Raw genomic sequence first — 18,178 nt, 5'->3', positions numbered from 1 at the left:
AGGACTTCCACAGCATCACCTTTACACTTCATCAGTAGCAACAAATGCAAAGCTCTCTAATTAATGTTATGGGGGAAGTTTGGAGATGCAAAATTTAATTACCTGCACTAAATTTAGCCAGAAAATCAGGTTAATTACCCTGTTTCAAGGTGCCATGGAGAATAAAATGCAAATGATGGCTAAAAACCACAGAGTGATAGCTGGAAAATAAAGTCTTGTGCAAAGTTCAGTGGTGTTTCGTGGCCAGGAGCTGGGTTCACATCCTTTGTGAAGGTCATTCCAACCCCATTGTGAGCTTTCACTTCCTGCTGGTAAAAGAGTTTATTTGAATTAATATTTGATACAAATTTTAGAACAAATCAACTGAGTGAGATGTGGAAGCTAACTAGTGAAAAACTTCATGGACAAATCAAGCCGTTTCTCCTCCCTGTAATTTAATTTTGTTTTTCTGGAATAAGACTTCAATTATTTGGCCCAAATAACACCTTGGTGCTGGATTAATTCTGCTCCAAATAAATCAGAAAAACTTAAAACCTTGATGGGAAGAGCACTGCAGGCCCCACTGGCACCCACCTGATATGAGAGATAATGTGTGGAACTCTTAACTCCCCCTCTGTTGGTGGTTTTTGCACCATCATTTGCTGAATATTTGACAAGATTTAAGTTGGTCCTGTAAAGGCTACAGATGGATTTTCTGAAAGTATAAATTATCTGAGACTTGGGTTTTAGTAAAATCTTCTTGAATTATTTAAAAGCTGCTGCCATCCGTGTGTGCCCCACCCTGGAGCAAAGAGTAGGATTCAACCTCACTGGGATGTCCTGGAGAGAAAAAGACAAAAAAAAACAAGAAGGGATAAAAGCAGTTAGTAAAAATAAAAAAAAAAATTAAATACCCCACAAAATTAAAAAACTAAACCAAACAAAAGACATTAAAAAAATTAAACATTAAAAAACCCATTATAAACAAAAAACATAAAAAACAGTAAAAAAAAGCCAAAAAAATTAAGCTATAAATTAAACCAGCAACAAAAAAATCCCCAACAACAAAAAGTCCCAAAACAAAACAAAAACAACCAAAAAACCTCACAAACAAACAAACCCAAACTAAAAACAAAAAGAAAACAAGCAAACCTCCCTATTAAAAGCAATTTTTTCCTGCCTATTGACCAACAAGTAAAACAGTAAGGAAAAAACATAAGCAAAAAAGCCCAACAAAACCAAATAATGTTTCTAACTTATTTTTTCTGTCCTATTGTTTGTCAATGCATGCTGTATTCCTAGAGCCTGGCAAAATTCCCACAGCAGGGAACATACTTTTTCTACAGGAAACAAAAGAAAAAAATGACATTTTGGAGATACGAAGAGAGACAAAAAAAAAGCTTTTTTTTGTTTTTTAATTTACAAATCAGAATCCGTGAATTTTAGCTATGATGCAAATCCCACAGCTTGATAAACTTGCTGTAAAGCACTGAGACACGAGCACAAGAGATAAATTAAAATCCAGTTCTATTGATTAGTGATTGAGAAATGTAATCAGGAAGGGAGACTCCCGTTATTTGTCCTTCCATATTTGTAAGAGGAAGTACCAAGAGCTGCACTAATCCAGATTATTTAAAGGCTAAGGGATGCTCTTCCATGCAGAAAAGTGTGGTGGCAGGATGATTAATAAGGTGAAATGTAAGAAATGAGCCCTTCAGTGCTCATTTGGAGCCAGGTATTTACCCATCATCAGGCACTTCAAGGCTGCCACAAATCCTGAGTAGCAGCAGAGGAAATGTTTAAGGATGTGATCAATAGCTTGGAAGTCTCAAGTGGTGCTGTGCACACTGCTCCTGTGCACACTGATCCAAATAAAAGGGAGGAAAAAGGAGGAAAAACATTTTGATTTTGAAATAAATAAATAAATTTTATTTACTTTGCTTACTCGCTTTGTCCCGTTCAGATTTTATTCGTTAATTTAAAAGGATAAATGGATCTCTGGAATGACCAAAGAACTGGAACATAGTGGAGAAGTTAAACATCATATATGATTATAAGTTATATTATATATTAGAAGTTATATTATATATTAGAAGTTAAACATCATATATAATTATAAGTTATATTATATATTAGAAGTTATACATTATGTATAGTTATACATCACAGCTGACCTGTGTATGATGGAAATAAGAATCCATGTGAGATCATTCCTGTGCTGTACAAATACAACCCTATTAGAAGAGTCTACAGTGTCACCAGCAATGGATTTGGAAACTGTACACTCTGAAATTATGATGACAAAAAGGAGTTCACTTTTCAGAAGAGATTGCCTTGATTACGCTTAAATTAAATTATTTCAAATTACCTCATCATATCTACCTGTAGCTAAACACCAGGTATAAAAGATTTTTCTCTTTTTAGAACCTGGATTGTTGAAAATGAAAAAGAAAAATTATTACTTGCCTCGAATCTTCCTTCTGCCTTTTCTCTTTTTAATTTTTATTTTTCCCAAAAGATCATTAGGTGCTTGGCACGAGTGCAGGCGTATGAATACATCTCCCAGTAATAGCTTTTACAAATCTGATGACACATTTCAGAGGAGAAAGCTTTCCTCTTAACTGTAATAACTCGTGTTAGCAGCCTCAGTGAAGGAGTGGAGATGGTGCTAAAAATTATAATCAATGACTCAAGGGAGGGCTACAAATTACTCTGCCACATTACAGGAAAATCGAAACTCAAACAGCAAACCTTCCATGATAACAGGTGTATAAACAGGAGATAGGGAATGAAAACCAGGGATTATGGCTGCCTCTGTCCATCCTGCAGAGAGATCCCACCAAAGATTGGAAGTCAGAAATATATGATGGGAAGATAAACCCTTAATCTCATTTTAAAAGGAAAAGGTTTTTGGAGTTTGGCATGTTGACCAATGGTCAGACCACTGGGGTTAAAATAAAGACTTTCATATTCAGAGCCCAGACATCATGGAAGGAGAACCCAAAGTTTACCCAAATTCTTCTTAATGAACTTCCTGTAACTCAGAAATCCTGCTTTCCTCTAGAAGGTTTATTATTATTTCTTTTTAAAAGCCTGGAGTGTGCCTTGTTGCACACCCCCACCTGTCACATCCCTCGGCCTCTGCTCAGGATCAGGATGAATTATGCGATGTTTTCTCTCACCCAAAAACCCCTTCAGGGTTTGGATACCCACCTTATTATGCAGGTGCACACCAAGAATATCTTGAGGAACATTTATTTAGGATTATTTCCCCCTTCAGCCAGCAGCCCCCATTAACAGCTGCCCCGACAACCCTTGGAATTCAGAATAAAAGACACCAGGCAGGCTTTGCTGCCCTGCTGAAGCACTGGGGAGCTGCTCACTGCAGATGCACCAGCCTTACACCATTATTGTCCTGACAGTGAAATGTTCATGCCTCCTCAGGCACCCTGGAGTCTTTCTCAAGGCATCTGCCTTTTAGATAAGTGAAAAATGAGATTATTTCAATTCTGCATGCAAAGCTCCAAGAAACAGTTTAGAGGCAGAGGAGCATAAATAAAAGATTATTAAAACTTATAAAAATATGCATAAATAAAATTCACCCACTGAACAATGGGCTTGGCTTTAACCCAGAGGATCAGCCTCACTTTTTATGCAGAGGAGAAAAAGGCTGTCAGAAAGTTTATTCAGCACACCTAATTGATGTCTGGTCTTCAAGCAATACCCTCATCGTTGCCTCTATTGAATAAATCATGATCCGAGACCACAGCTGTCCTTATATGTTCATTTTTACAAAATTTCAATATCTAGAGAATTCCTGGTTATACTGCAAACCTCCAGGACATGTCTTACATTTATTCTGTTTACAATTATCTAAATTATAATTATGTAAACATCTCTAATAATAAATCAAGCAGCCAGAAGAGTGACCAAGGCACCACTAGCAAATATGTTAAGTGTCACCCCAGCATAGCTGGGCCCAAAGCAATTTATCTTCCCCAATAATTCCCAGGTTTGGTGCAGAAGTTGGCACAGGCAAGGGAGCATTCCCAGGTATCCATGCAGGCACTTGATCCCATTTTGAAAGCTAAGGGATTTTCATGGATTAGAGCTAGCAAATGCTCTCTGGCCCATCTCAATTATTAATACGGCTTTAGCCAGGCTCTGGAGCCTCAGAAGGGCTGATTGTTATCCATGGTCTGGACAGAGCCATCAAACAAGGCAGCAGAAAACAAAGGTTGCTTCTGCCAAGCACAGAGGTGGGAGAAATCACAGAAATGTTGTATTTCTCACAGGCTAAGAGGGAACAGTTTATCTTTGAAAAACCATGTGCAATAAAAGTTGTACTAAATATCATTTGCCATGTGAACATAGGAGGAAGACTCTCGGAGGAGGCTTGGATGCTCATAGCAGAGACAATCCCAGGCAGAATAATTCATTGGGAATTACAGCAGTCTGGGGGTGAATGGCCCTCTCTGTGCAGCTCTCAGAATCACAGAGTGGTTTGGGTTGGGAGGATTTTAAAACTGATCTTTTGTTCCATCCCCTGCCATGGCAGGGACACCTTCCACTATCCCAGGCTGCTCCAAGCCCTGTCCAGCCTGGCCTTGGACACTTCCAGGGATCCAGGGGCAGCCACAGCTGCTCTGGACACCCTGTGCCAGGGTCCCACCATCCTCCCAGCCAGGAATTTCCTCCTAATATCCCATCCAACCTCACTCTCTCAGTTTAAAGCCATTCTTCCTTGTTCTACTGCATCACTTACCTCACTTTGGGGATGAATGACTCTCTCAGTCTGGCTCTCAGGAGTCACAGGATGCCCTGAAGCTCTTCCACAGATAAAATAAACTTGTTCCAGGCACCACTTGCAAAACCTGACTATTTAATCTGAGTCCAGAGGCCAAGGGTGTCAGTTCTGAAGAGCTGATGCATCCCTCACTATTTTACATGTCACACACAAAAGGAAGGCCCAGAGCTGTTAATGAAAATAAAAGCTCAGAATTTGTTGTGTACCACATCTAAAAATGGATGTGGTTTTTGACTTTTCAACAACAGAGTGCCTGCAGTGCAATCTGATGATTCATTGGTGTGGTCAAAAGTGATAGGCTCATTTATTCCTAGATGATGATTACTGGAGTTCCTATTATTGTTCTGATTCTCCCACTGAAGTCACTGATGTCATCACTAACTTCCCCCTCATAAATCAAAAATCAGAAGGCTTTTCATATAATCTCCTTTTACTTCCTGTGGAGCATAGTCCAGGCATTTCTTTAACTGGTTCTCCAACAGATTTCTACTCAAAAATTTATAAAGAGCATTCTGTACCAGTATCCTCCATTTAGTTACTTTTATTTTTGGTTAATTGCTCACAGTTTGTTTTAAAATAGTTACACTGTGGAAACCTCTTGAAATTCAGAGGAAAATAAATTTTTTTGGGTTGTTTTTCCCTGAGGGTAGAATTCAGCTTTATCAAATTAAGGTATCAACCTGCTGCCATCTAAGTGAGCCTTCTTCATTTAATATTAAGTAGGTTTTGTTCATTATTTTTATAGTAAGTTATCCTTTGTTCATTATTTTTATATTACACACACATTGTAACCATGTTTTCATCTTCAATCACCAGGAAACCTAACATTTAATATTTGCATGAGGTTATAAATTATTTTACAACTACTTGGTTCTCAGCACAAATTTATCTTGTACATCCTACAAAGGAATAATTTAATATTTGTCTTGCAGATGTCACTGAATTCTATATTAAAAACTAAACAAATCCCTAAATTTGAATCTTTCCTCTGAGAACATGCAGCAGGAAATGTTGTTTGGTGTAATGCAAAAAAATTAGAGATTGCACACTGAGTCATTTCTTAGATATAAAACATCCTCCTCATTCTGGGTCCCCAGGGCTTGATTTTTTTAACATAATTTGAAAAGCTTAAGGCTGTAATAAACAGTTTACAAAATTATATCTTCTCAGATTCTGAGATGGGAATTTTTGACAATGCATTCAACCTGCAGATAGCCCTGCAAGTGAAAACAGCAGCTACAACAAGTGAGTGGATTATGGAAAAGAGAAAAATAACAAGAGGGTTTATTTTCCATCACTTTCAACTCACTGATTCTCAGTATTTAATTATTTTTCTTTTTTTTCTTACTCAACACAAGAGATTTCAAGTTTGGGAGCTGTCAGAAGTGCTGCCGTGTTCTACATGAAACAATAAGAGATATATAGAGATAATATTGATATAATGGCTATTAGCTTTCTTCTAAATCCTTTCAGTGAAATAACTGGGATCAGGATACATTTCCAAACATTCTCACTGAAATTCTTAACACCACATTTCCCCCTCATTGCTCACAGGTGACAAATAGAAAATGGAATAGGGAAGAGGTCAGTGGAGATCATCCAAGCCTGGGGTATTTTATACCTGTTGCTTGTCAGATGTCTTCCATTTCCATGTCTGTATTACACTATAATTCAATTTGGATGAGGCTTTTGTGTGTTACATTTGCTTGACCCAAGAATAAAAAAAATCAGGATTTGCTTATGCTTAGAATTTTTATCTCTTCTCCACATTTGAAGTTGAGCATTAGCTAAAAATCACCTGGGCCTCGTGTATTGTAAAAAAATGGGATTTTGATACGTGGGGCTAATTTTTAGGTCATGTTTAATACAGTTATTACACAGTAAAGGAATTTAGTGTCATGTTCTGATTAAAATCTAGTTTTGGCTCCTTAGCATTTCTGCTCTTACTACTACTACTCAGAAGCAATTTTTTTAGCCTGGAAAAAGGATCTAAACTTTACTCTCCAAGCAATGGGACCACAATTCCAGGTAGAAAACTCAGCTGAACTTCCTTCTGCTCCCTCATCCATCCAGGCATGAATTCACCACCCTTTTAGACAGCAAACATGGAATAAATAACTGGCATTTTAAAGACAGAAGCTTGCAAAGTCTCTCAGAATAATTCCCACCTAATCTGGGATGTCGTTGATTTGTTTTGTTTCTTCAACGCATCAGTGTAACTGAGATATTTAAAAATTATCTGTTCTTTTGGTTATTTCCACCCTCACCCTACCCCCAAATGTGTTTAGATGCAGTTTATTATCTTTGAAAATCTCAGCCAGGAAGACTAAGTAAGAATAACAATGTAAATCAGGGACAGGCAGCTGCTAATGCTGATAAGAGCCAGGAGGATTGATAATTGTCATCAGAGTTTAACTAAGCAAAGAAGTGAAAATCAATGGATATAAGCAATTTTCCAAGGAAATCTTGCTTTAAAATGTGGTGAGAAATTAGGGTGGGGGAATAACCTTGGTGCTGAATGTACTCTTGCATCTAAACATGTATGAATAAAACACTTCTTGGTAATTCCAAGCCTCTTAGCATGGAGATTTTAAACTATTCCTGTTAAGATTTTGAAGGAAAAAGAAATATTCTTTCTATGTTGAACCTTGGACTATTCAAATAAAGTTCTCTTCTGGGGCTGAAACTCCTAAATAACCATGGGTTATAGGTATGATCCCAAAGGGTCTGGGATTTTTCTTAATCATAAAATATGTATTTTTTACTTTTTTTTTCTTAGTAAAAAAACCCCAAAAACCTGCAATGACAATGTTTTGCTTGTTTGCTGAAGTAAATCCATTGCTGTCAAATCTTTACCCAGCTTTGGGCTGATTTTTGTGAAAGTTGCTACTGATTACATTCCATTATCTTTCACTTCATAGCTTCAGTGCAGGAGAGAACACAGATGTTGGCATTCCTGACACTGAAAATTGAGCTTTTAAAAATGAGTCTAAAATTCTTTCCTGTTCATGGAAATGAAACAGATTCATGGTGCCCTCCATTGTTGCTTCCATAGCTGTACTCCAAGTCCACAAAATAGTTTATTCCAAAACAACATTTGAAAAAAATATAGATACATTTGGAAAAGCATTTTTATAATTGCTTCTTCAGGTGAGATGTTTTTAAAATAACACAGAAACGTGTTCTGTCTTGGCATTTCAGCTTCCCCAGGTGTTTTGTCTTCTGAATGTCCCAATAGCTGAGTAGTGAATGTGTGAAGGTTCTACCCCCTTTTCCTGAATTAAGAAGTATTCTGACATTCTGACAAATTCAGTGACCCTGAATGTGGTCCTTAATGACAAAATCCATTAAAACTATTTTTCTAAGTCAGACAGCTGTTCTGAGTGTCCCTGGGTATGTTCACAGGCAGGATTTCAATTTAACCATCTGGAGGGACCTTCCACAGAATCCCAGAGTGGCTGGGGTTGGAAGGGACCTGGAGATCATCCACTCCAACCTCCCTGCAGACACCTGGAGCAGTTTCCACAGGATCACCTCCCTGGGCTCCAGACAAGGAGATATTTCTTCTCCCTGAAATTATTTCTTCAAACAAGGAATGTCAGGAGTGAGGGCAGAATCGGGTAAGTCATTGTGCATCACGGAGCTGTACAGAGAAGTCCATCATGGAAAGAAACATTCCTGATCATCTTTGCTCTTCCCAAGCATAGACATCCCAAAGGAAAAGAGAGATAAAATATAGAGTCAGTAATTTATGTGCAGAAACAACCCATTAGATGTAAGTGAAGGTGACAGTAAAACTCACAGACTACAAACCCAGCAGACTTTTTATTTTTGCTGTGAAAGATAGATGTTCCTAATTTTCCACCTGTGTGGGTTTATAATGGATTTACTCAGGGACTTGAAGCAGCTGTTCCCAAGGAGTGGCTGAGAGGAGAACTCTGAACCTCAATCTGCCTTTTCCCTGTCTTACTGCCATGCAGGTTCTGACTGGGGTGGAGTTAATTTTCCTCTCAGTAGCCACTACAAGGCTGTGTTTTACAACTGTGCAGAAATGTTGTCAGAATGTCAAATTTTAACCAAATAACGTTTTCATCTGAATTGGATTTATTTCCCCAAGACAGACAAAGTTCCTGAAAGGAATCTGCCCAGCAGGACTAGAAAATGGCCAGCAGGAATGAGAGTGTTTTGAAGAGAATGTTGGGTATATTTACTCCCAGTAATTACATTCACAGTGCTCAGGGAGTGCAGATTTGACACTGCCCTTGCTGTTCTTCTGGAAGGTGTCCCTGCCCATGGCAGGGGTTGGAACAAGATCATTTTAAGGTCCCTTCCCACCCAAACCTGTGATTTTGAGATACCTCTGAAAGCACTGAGCCCCTAGAGAAGGCCAGGCTGGAAGGTTTGTACCTCAAATCAGGTGTGACTGTGGATAAACCCACAGGCGTGGAGAGACTGAGACTCACAGATAGTTTTAATCAGCACAGGGAATGAAAACATTCCTGAATGAAAACATTCCTGAAAACAGCCCTGCAGAAGATTGCTGGAATGACAACACAAATGGATTTGTTTTCCTCCTCTGCACTGGAGCAGGGACACCGGTGGCCATTGGCTTTGTCACTAAGGCAACTACAGGCAGGAAGGGAGAAGAAAAGGTTTTACAGAGCAATTTCCTATGGCAACTCTGCAGCAGCTTCCCTAACACACAAATCCTGCCTTTCCTGGAGCAAAGGAATGCCAGGCTAGCTGCAGGGGAAATTATTTACCCCTGCAATATTAAAAGAGCAGACAAGGGCTGTGGGAGGTAAGAGAGGTGAAGCTGCTTTCTGCAGTGTGGTCTGGGCTCTGTTTCTCAGTCCAGGCATGTGTTCCATGAACAAAAATCAGTTTAGAGCAAGGCAAGATGCCTCCCTCCCACCTCCCCCGCCCACTCCCCCAGCATAACACAAACCAGAAGCTCCTCAACAAGCCAGAATGAGGGAATCAATTACATCTCTGTCTCTTAGGAAGAAGCAGAGTCTATAATGCAGATGTTTTTACAGCTGGGAGTACTGCTGATGATTTAATGCTTTAGGATAATTGATCCCTAGCATAGTTGTTTTTACAGATGAAGAAGGGGGAGAGGGTTTGGGGAGAGGGAAGGGAAAGAGAATGATAAATGTTTGCAAAAAAGGGAATGAGCCGCCATAAAATGCATCTCTCTCTGACAACACGTGGCACTTAAACATAATATTTAACAGAGATGGTTTGGAGAGAGGCTTAGCACACGAAACAGCAGCAGTTCCAGCCCTTGCTGAGCCCTCAGTGCCTCAGGAGCTGCCACTGTATCCTGTGAGCACAGTGCTTCCCTTTTTGAATAAATCCTTGGCTTTGCTGGCAGCAAGGAGGGCGGGGAAGAGGCAGAAACACAACTCAGAGCTTTGTTTACTGCTCTGGTAGGGAGTTCTCCCTCTCACTGCATTATCTGCACTAGCAGAGGATCAGGTTTGCTATTGATGGCTTTGGGGTGGTATCAAGCCATGCCACTTCTCACCCCCAAGATCTCATGATGAGCAGCCAGCCTTGGTATTTGGGAGGTCACTGTGCACTATTTATCTATCAGGATCGTTTCAGAGCCCAGCTTAAACAAGCAAATCCCAGTCCCAGGACACTGACACATGATTTTTCTTTTTCTGCTTCATGCATAACAATTGAGAGGGACCACAGTGACCATAAAAACCTCCAGCTGATCATTTATAATTATCCCTACAAACCTTAACAGATGAAATAGTTGTAAGAGCTAAATATCCTGAGGAGAAGTGAGACAGAGAAATTGTCCTTTCTTGCCTGAAGTCAAAACCCAAAACTTGCAACAGTGTTAAAATAGTAAGATAAAAGGCAGGTCTTTAATGGAAGCTTCCAGCATCAGATTTCTACAATTTTTATAAGTTTAGCAAATTAAAATATTTAACAAATATTGTCCAGTTGGAAGAGCAGTTGGTTAGGTAATTTTTCCCTCTGTTCTGCCCCATTGGGGTTGGTCCAGAGACTTCTTTGCCCCATTTTTTCTTGTGCCTTCTCAGATTCTGGTTGGAAAACAAAACGTCTTTTTGGAGGTTCTCTTCTTGAAAATAAAACTAAGCAGTATTTCAGCCACGTGTTGGAAGCTTAGCTTATTGCTCTGAAGAGAGGGGGAAAGGGCACCAGAAGTTATAACCATGTACTGGCAGTCTACAAAGCTACAAATATATGAAAAATGTACGGAAAGCAAAAATCTGTTCAGCAACAGAAGCCAAGTCTGGATTTCTAATAAATATGTTCCAAATTGGAATAAATAAATAAACACAAAACCAGTATTCCTGTACTGTTCAGTTAGTCACAGAGGTTCTGTGTAGCCTCAAAATCCAGGTTTATAGTTTTCCCAAATTATTAGATTTGGTGTATCTGATGGATTTAATTGATTATACATAACAGTAGTAATTGTTATTGCCATAATTGATGCGTCACAAGAAATAAAAATAGATTTACTATTTTCTCCTCTCCCTGCATAATTATTATTTGGAATATCGATCTGGTATAATCACTTTTTATTTTTAAATCTATCTTGACACATATAATTACTCATATCCTCAGAACTGCTTGGCATGGATGTTTCTTTGCTAATAATGTCAAACCCAGAGTAACTTCTACCAAAATATATGATCTAATTTTGGATACTATACAGAAAACTGGAGGTTATTTTAAATTCAATGAGAGACTAAAATTTGCTCCTAGAGTCTGTGGGTGACATTTGCAGGTAGTGTAAAAACTCCCAAAGATTTCACCTCCATTCAGTGCATTCAGTGGCATTTTTCAGATTTATTCCTCTGGAGGTGTGAGATCAGGAAGGCTGATACTTTCTACCTTTGCTAAAACATCCCCAGGGCAGAAATTCATCTGTTTCTGATATCACACTTTTAGGACATGTGTAGATGTGTGTGTGGAGATGATTCCTGTAAACACTGTCCAAACTTGCCACCTCTGTACAAACATTGTGGCCTAGGGCTGCTCTCATCTGAATCTTCTCCTCTCTCATCTGAAAGAGAAGGGAGGAAACACAAGGTGATTTAAGTTGAAGCAGGGATGTTTTTTGGTAACCCTAAATCATGGAAAGGGAATGTGATGTGGACTGAGATGGCCACATTCTCCATGAACAATTAACTGCTGAATTTCTCTCTATTGCCTGAAGTAGGTAGGAAAGTTTTCCTGTGAGTTATAGTTGAGGTAAAACCTTGACAGAGATTCTGAATGCTCACTCCTCTGAAAGGTTTCAGGAAAGATTGCATTTAAACCTGAAAATTTGTCTGTTTCTCATATGAGTTGGTATCACAAAAAACCCAAGACCTTTCCCTACAATCTTCACCAAATCTTTTTTGTCATAGACAGAAAATGGACAAATAAGATTTGAGAGCTCATGGGTCAGCTCAGTTGCCAAGTCAGCTGCTGCTCTCAGGCCACTGAGTTCAGCTGAAGTTTGTTAGAATGTTGGATCTCAGTCCATTTTTAATCATGGAGAAATGTAAACAGGGCTTCTATTCATAATAAATGTAAACTATTTGATCAATGGCACAGACTTGAAGGACTGTGTCGTAAATGCAGAACAGGATAGTGATTCTTGTAAATGCTGTTTATCTGGTGTTAGGGTTTTTAAGCCAACAGCAGGCTTCCACAGACTCTTTGTTCCTCAAGGAAGATAAAACAAGTGTTCAGCAGATTACCTTAAATATGGAGAGAGCCTGGGCAGGAGGCAGTGTTAGAATGCAGCAGTTCCTGTCCTGGGTGAAACAGAGAATTACACATCGGTGATTAGAAGGATTGCAGCTGGACCTGTCTGAATGATCATCCCCAGATATCAGCTCCACCTGATTTCCTTCCAGCGAGCTGATGAAATAACAACCTATAAACACATCCTGGAAGACAGCAGCCAACCAGCAAGTCAACATTCCCTGGAAATGTAAAGCAGCTGCTCCATAAGGGAAAGGTTTTACATCTGCCCTAACCTTCTCCCAGCCCTGGAAGGAAATTCTGGGATAGAGAATGAGTGGGAAATGCAGGTTTCTTGGAAAGACCTTCACTTTAAATGTTTTTTTTTCTTTAGCTCATAATATTTTTGCACCCTGAGGTACCTTGTACCATCCATGGGTTGGGTTTGAGGTAAGGTCCCTTCAAGACCTTCATCCCAAGTACCTGCTCAGCAGCTCATTATTTTGTTACAGCACACTGCTATTGCAACAGGTTTGCTCCAGAAGAAAATGAATCACGCCTTGAAGATTGACTCTGTGGACTTGATGTGCATCAACTACAAGGGAGTGTGGGCTGGGTGAGTAATGGAAATGCCTGCATTTAGCCAGCACTGCTTTTGGAGTGATGACATTGAGGGCTTGGCTCTCCCCTGAGCTGCCAAACAGCCACAGCAACAGAGGATTGCAGAAGGCTGAAGAGCAGACCAAGCACTTGGGCCTCAAGGGGTGGAGGCTGCTGAGAAATGTTTGTTTCCAGCATTTCCCATTGCTGTTCCTTTATGTGAGCCTGTAGGACAAAGGGAGTGAGCCTCACAGATGGAAGGGGGGTGGATGCTGCAGGTGGGTGTGGGCAGGTTTGTTCAATATTTTGAGATGCTATAAAAATGGCCTCTGCAAAAAGCCTACAACTATAACCAGGAATGGTCCTCTGGTGGCTTAGACACCACTCGTGATCAGGGTAACTGAGAACATGGAAAGGCTGGACTGGGGCTGATGAAGTTTATATAAAATATGTGTGATAGTGAGACAACAAATCCATTATGTTTTATGTGGAGATTTTAGTCTTCTTTTCAAGAATTTCTGTCTGCAGCTCAACAAGGGTGTGTATAAATAACTCATGGCTGAGTTTGGGTTTTACAACAGGGTAGGAATACACTGCAATAATTTAAGTTAGAAAACCACGAACCTAAAAGTATTTCAATTAACTTAATAGTGGGTTAAATGTAAGGTAATTAAGAGCATCCACTCAGTCAACCATCCTCCAAGTCAACATGAAACAGCAAAGGAATGCTAAAAAAACTTCATGAGTTTTTTGAGAGTGGGAAAACTGCAAGGAGCTGTTGTGGTGGAGGTTGTATTCCTGAATACCAGAGAAACACTAATTTTAACCAAATAATCCTTTAATCTGATTTGGATTCATTTCCCCAAGACAGACCACATGCCAAGAAGGAATCTTCCCAGGAGGGTTAGAAAATGGACAGTGGGAATTCGAGTGTTTTTGAAAAGAAATTGGGTATATTTACCTGTTGCCCTGAAAACTCAGCTTCTGAGATGGCTGACATGGTTTTCTAAGGACTTTCCCAGGACAGTAACTGTCAACATAGATATGTGTACATTCTTTCTGATACACAGCTTGTGATGGGCATCTCTCATAGCTAGTGCAGTGGGAAAATGTTATCCTGACCATCCAATCCCTGGCCATGGTCAAAAGCCTATAAATCCTGGGAGGAAAAATAAACTTTCTCTTCTTTTCACCACACCTCGACCTGTGTCCGTGTGATCTATTCATCTTCAGCGGCAACATTTACCCACAGTAAATATGGAACTTTTCAGTGCCCAGAGAGTGCAGCAACCTCTTGACACTGCTTTTGCTATTCTGACAGAAGGTGTCCCTGTCCATAGAGGATTTTGTCTGTACATTACATTACAGAGCACTGTAATTCCCCTTCCAACCTAAACCACTCTGGGATTTGCCTTGACATTTACCTCCCTTCCTCTCTGTCATCCCCAGGAGCGGTGTCTCCAAGGTCACAGCCATTTATCTTGTTTTCTTCTCCTTGTTTATTTCCTCATGCTTCCAACTCCTCTTTCTTTTCTTAAATCATTGTTTCCTTTCTCGTGGACATGGAAAAGTTTGGGGCAGTGTTGCCATTTCATGTCTTTCCCAGTAATGAGGTCTGGCCAAAGAGCACTCCAGCCTGTGGCTGTTGTGATCTTTCTCAGCTGTTCTGTGGAGAAAAAAAAAGACAACAACAAAAGGATGGAAAGAAACCAGCACACTGTTGTCTCCATGTAAATAGGGATACATGTTACTTTCCCCCAGTGCATGAACATAAATTACTCCCAGATTTTGGTGAATTTTCAAAGAGGATGTCTTATTTAAATTTGAAGGGAAGATTTACTGTCTGTGAGCAGGACTGTGAGTGGCAGCATCAGAGACACTGCACTTGGCTTTAAATGGGGCATTTGGGGGAGATTAAACATTTGATTAAACTAATTAATTAATTTTAATTAAATTAATTATTTTTGATTAAATAATCAAAGAATCATAAAACAGCTTGGGTTGGAAGGGATATTTAAAGGTGATCCAGTCCAAGCCCCTTTGGGGTTTCTCAGAGTCACAACCAGCCTGACCTTGGGTGTTTCCAGGGATAGGGCATCCACAACCTCTCTGAGGAACCTGTGCCAGTGTTTTCCCACTCTCATAGGAAAAAAACTTCCTCCATATATCTAGTTTGACTCTCTACTCTTTCATTTTAAAGTCATTACCCCTCTTCCCATTAAACAGAACCTGTTAAAATGTCTTTTCCCATCTCTCTTATAAGACCCACTAAGTGAATGCAGAGGAACTGTTAACGCTGCCTTAGGTACTGAAGAGCTGCCTTTCCTTGTCTGGCTTGTCAGGGATATAATTCCTTTTGATACTTTAAAATCATTCTTAAGAGAATTACTTATTTATGATGCTTTTTCTGAGTGGCCAGGCCAGGAATGCCTTATAAGACATCGCTGAAGTATCTAATTATGACTTATGGCATAATTATGACATGGCCACGAACAGCATAATGTGAAATGGAATTGGAAAGAGCAGATTCTACAGAAACACAGAATTTTTAAGGCTGGAAAAGACCTCCAAGTCTGAGTCCAGCAGTTCAGCCAGAACCACCCTGTTCATCCTTAACCCGTGTCCCCAAGAGTCACATCCACAGGTTCTCGGAACACTCTCAGGGACGGTGACTTCATCGCTTCCATGCCTATTCCTATTCCCAGCCTATTCCTATTCCTTACCACACTTTCAGGTGCATCTCCTCTGGCAGAACTTGAGATTTCCTCTCATCTCTTTGCTTAGGAGAAAACCCTGTCCCCTACCTGGCTATGTCTCCTTTCAGGTAATTGTGCAGAATAATGAGGTCTCCCCTGAGATTCCCTTCTTCCAAGCTGTAGGAGCACTGCAGCCACATCAGGCAGGAGATTTTTCAGGATGTGAGGCAATGGGCACAAATTCAATTACAGAAAATTCAGCTTAAGCATAAAATACCTTCTTTGCCATGAGGGTGATCCAATACTGGAGCAGGTTGCCCAGGGAGATCGTGGAGTTTCTGTGCTCAGGAATATTCCAAACCCTGTTAGAAACAGCCCTGGGTGACCTGATCCACTTGATTCCCCTTGGATTGGTCTCATTAGATTAGAGATCTCCAGAGATCCCTTCCAGCCTCGAGTGTCCTGTGATTCTCTTAGATTTAATGAAGATAAATCTGGAGGCACAGAAGGGCAGCAGGTGAATCCACAGAATTACAAATGCATCAGAATGATGTGGTTTAGGAGGAGAAGGATGCACAACTCATTTTTGACTCCAAGGTTGCTCTCACAGCTCTATGTTTCATCCTGACACATCCCACGTCTTGATAAAATTATCTGAAAATTGGTTCCAACAATGGACAGGAAAACCTGCTTTTTGTAGCAACATTGTTTATGGGCAGAGGCCACTCCATTTTGGAAAACTGCAACAGATTTACAAGCACAGAGAGGATTTTTGCTGTGCAATGTGATTATTTCCAGAAATCAGCATTTAGCTTCATCTTTTTTTTTTGAGAATTGCCCTGTCCTGTAGCCCTTCTGGATCAAAACAGAGTAATCCATTTCTTTTATTTCGAGTGAAAAATATTCTATCAACCCATCTCTATCCGACAGGATGAAAATTTCCTGACGAACAAAAATGCATTGAAATGTCAAAAATTATATTAGCTCTACTATGACAACAAATACAATTCCTGTGGATTTCATGAATTTGTAGCTGTCTTTTTTGTTTTCTTCAAAAGCTTATTTGCAGGAAGGAACTACGATAAAAAAAAAGAAAAAAAATTACAAAACAAACCACAAGAAACCCCAACGAGCCAAACAAACACATTGAAACACTTCTAATTATAAATTATATTTCACAATGTACTGCAATAAAGAAATCATGGTATTGCACTGCAGCAGAGTGTTTTAAGTGTCAGACATGGATAATTTGGGCAATCATGTGCTGCAAAATTGCTGTAAGATTTTGAAGAATTATTTCAGTGACATGTTAAGTGTGACAAGAAAAGCCTATTCACAAACACTTGCACATTGTCATATTTGAATAATGGACGATTAATAACATTTCCATCAAACCTTTTCAGGTGATTAGGGCTAAGCACATGAGACAGAGAAATGAGAGATGATTTGCAGCTGTACCTTCAGGTGCTTCCTTCAATCCCTCCACCTCTGGGAGGAATCATAAAAAAAAAAAGACTCTGATTTTGGAAAAAAGTACCAAAAACCCTGATGAAGTCAACATAAAGGACTGATAAGATGGCCACTGGATTTCCAAGATCCTTCTTGGAGACTGGTCCTCAATTTAGAATCACAGACTGGTTGAGGTTGGAAAAGCCCTCTAAGACCACAGAGTCCACTCATTAACCCAATACTGCCAGATCCCCCACAAAACCTTGGCCCTAAGCACCAAATCCTAACAGTTTTTAACATTTCCATGGACAGTGATCCCACCCCTGGGCAGCCTGTTCCAATGCCTGACCACTCTTTCAGTGAGCAAATTTGGAGGACAACTTATTCTAAGAACAACGTGGTTATGGTGAATTACTTACCAAATAATTAAAATGTTCACGTTTATGGAGACAAAATTAAATTGCTTGGAAATTCACAGGAAAAAGAATCCTGTTTATAATCTTTCCCATGAAAAGCTGGTCCAATTCTCTCTGAATCAGTGCTGTTTATCCTGCTGGTCACCTTTTCTCCTCTAGGTACATGTATCACCAGAACTACACAATGGGAAATAATGACAGTCAACATCCCAGAAAACATTTCAGGATTGCAAAAAAAATTCCTATCTGCATCTGGTTAAATGTGAGAATTTTCAGAAGTTTTTCACTGCAAGCCCAAAGGAAATGATCCATCTGAGAAAAGCCAGTAGTGTGTTGGTTGTGCTCCCCACCCAGGAGCATCAAAGGGTTTTTAGGAGCCAGGACTTCCAAAAGCCAATCATTCCTCAGTTCTCATCCTCAAGGTTGTAGTGGAAGATCGTGGAAAAATTTGGAACAGATCCTCTGATCATTTTTGGGTTATCAGCCACCCTACAACCATTCCTTCAGTGAAG

General features: G+C 39.8%; 3 long non-coding RNA genes across 4 annotated transcripts; 1 reads left to right on the top strand and 2 right to left on the bottom strand.

The window, feature by feature from the left end:
• Positions 1-7,480: 7,480 nt before the first annotated feature.
• LOC147656032 (uncharacterized) lies at positions 7,481-9,080 on the bottom strand. The gene is made up of 2 exons (XR_015280050.1): positions 8,589-9,080; positions 7,481-8,479 (listed from the first exon to the last, which is right to left on the bottom strand). It is a non-coding gene; the product is annotated as an uncharacterized LOC147656032 (long non-coding RNA).
• Positions 9,081-10,640: 1,560 nt separating this feature from the next.
• On the bottom strand, positions 10,641-15,537 carry LOC111925604 (uncharacterized). 2 transcript variants are annotated; one of them, XR_015280045.1, is made up of 5 exons: positions 15,495-15,537; positions 14,530-14,771; positions 12,520-12,576; positions 11,587-11,837; positions 10,641-10,943 (listed from the first exon to the last, which is right to left on the bottom strand). It is a non-coding gene; the product is annotated as an uncharacterized LOC111925604 (long non-coding RNA). The 2 variants fall into 2 exon arrangements; XR_002862320.2 differs by lacking the exon at positions 10,641-10,943 and having other exon boundaries at positions 11,163-11,837.
• Positions 12,800-16,275, top strand: LOC147656031 (uncharacterized). The gene is made up of 2 exons (XR_015280046.1): positions 12,800-12,955; positions 13,037-16,275. It is a non-coding gene; the product is annotated as an uncharacterized LOC147656031 (long non-coding RNA).
• The last annotated feature ends 1,903 nt before the right edge of the window (positions 16,276-18,178 follow it).

The sequence above is a fragment of the Cyanistes caeruleus genome, chromosome 1, assembly GCF_971803275.1.
Source record: "Cyanistes caeruleus chromosome 1, bCyaCae1.hap1.1, whole genome shotgun sequence".
NCBI classification, from domain to species: domain Eukaryota; kingdom Metazoa; phylum Chordata; class Aves; order Passeriformes; family Paridae; genus Cyanistes; species Cyanistes caeruleus.
This window is presented reverse-complemented; position numbering and strand designations above follow the sequence as displayed.